Consider the following 1,672-nt stretch of genomic DNA (forward strand, 5'->3'; position numbering starts at 1 on the left):
GGGGAGAAGACACCGCTCGTCGTCACCCGCTGCCCCACTGAGACAGGGTAAGTGCCGGGCAGATGGCGAGCGGGCGGGAAGGGGGGGGGGGTCTTACAGTGGCAGCATTGGATGGCACAGTGGGAGCATTGGATGGCATAGTGGCAGCATTTGATGGCACAGTGGCAGCGTTTTATGGGCACAGTGGCTGCAATTGATGGTACAGTGGCAGCATTGGATGGCACAGTGGCAGCATTGTATGGCACAGTGGCAGCATTTGATGGGCACAGTGGCTGCAATTGATGGCACAGTGGGAGCATTTCATGGCACAGTGGCAGCATTTCATGGGCACAGTGGCTGCAATTGATGACACAGTGGCTGTATTTGATGACACAGTGGCGGTATTGGATAGCACAGTGGCAGCGTTTGATGGGCACAGTGGCTGAAATTGATGGCACAGTGGCGGTATTTGATGGCACAGTGGCGGTATTTGATAGCACAATGGCAGCATTGGATGGCACAATGGGAGCATTTGATGGCACAGTGGGCGCATTGGATGGCACAGTGGGCGCATTGGATGGCACAGTGGGAGCATTTGATGGCACAGTGGCAGTATGGGATGGCACAGTGGCAGCTTTGGATGGCACAGTGGCAGCATTGGATGGCACAGTGGGAGCATTTGATGGCACAGTGGCAGTATGGGATGGCACAGTGGCAGCTTTGGATGGCACAGTGGCAGCATTGGATGGCACAGCGGCAGCGTTTGAAGGGCACAGTGGCTGAAACTAATGGCACAGTGGCGGTATTTGATGGCACAGTGGGAGCATTGGATGGCACAGTGGCTGCGTTTGATGGGCACAGTGGCTGAAATTGATGTTTTTTTTTTTATAATTTTTCAATTTTTTTTCGCCCCCCCCCCAAAAAAAAATTGTGCACCAGCTGCCACTGACAGAAAGGATAATTGGCTCACAAGAGGCTTGAAAGAGACTATGAAGGTCAGACTGGGACCAGCGTCCCTGGACATGGTGGGAACCCCGGTCACTATCTTTCTTCCAATTACAGTATAATGCCATTTTACCATTTCTACCGCAGAGATTGGAGAACAAGTCCCACCTTTACCCTCTAAATGAAGGAACTCACACCTATGAAGGCTTCCTGACACCAACAATAGGGGTTATGGTACGAGGACAGGATGGCACCACCACTTTCACACCCCCCACTCGGCTCTTACATAATAAATACCCGTGTGCCCATTCCACGTGGTTGGACTAAGTTGTCCTAAGGTGGCCTTTCTCAACCTTTTCAACACAGAGAAACCCTTGAAAGAACTTTCCGGTCTCAGGGAAACATGACTTTATCTACAGCCCATGATACATTAGTGTGATGGTCAGAGGCAGAATTTGCTCATTGCTCAAGAAACCCCCAGGAACCTCTCAGGATCCCCGATCGAGAAACCCCCAGGAACCTCTGAGGAACCCCGATCGAGAAACCCCCAGGAACCTCTGAGGAACCCCGATCGAGAAACCCCCAGGAACCTCTGAGGAACCCCGATCGAGAAACCCCCAGGAACCTCTGAGGAACCCCGATCGAGAAACCCCCAGGAACCTCTCAGGAACCCCGATCGAGAAACCCCCAGGAACCTCTGAGGAACCCCGATCGAGAAACCCCCAGGAACCTCTGAGGAACCCCGATC

The sequence above is a fragment of the Rana temporaria genome, chromosome 5 (assembly GCF_905171775.1).
Source record: "Rana temporaria chromosome 5, aRanTem1.1, whole genome shotgun sequence".
In the NCBI taxonomy this organism is placed as follows: domain Eukaryota; kingdom Metazoa; phylum Chordata; class Amphibia; order Anura; family Ranidae; genus Rana; species Rana temporaria.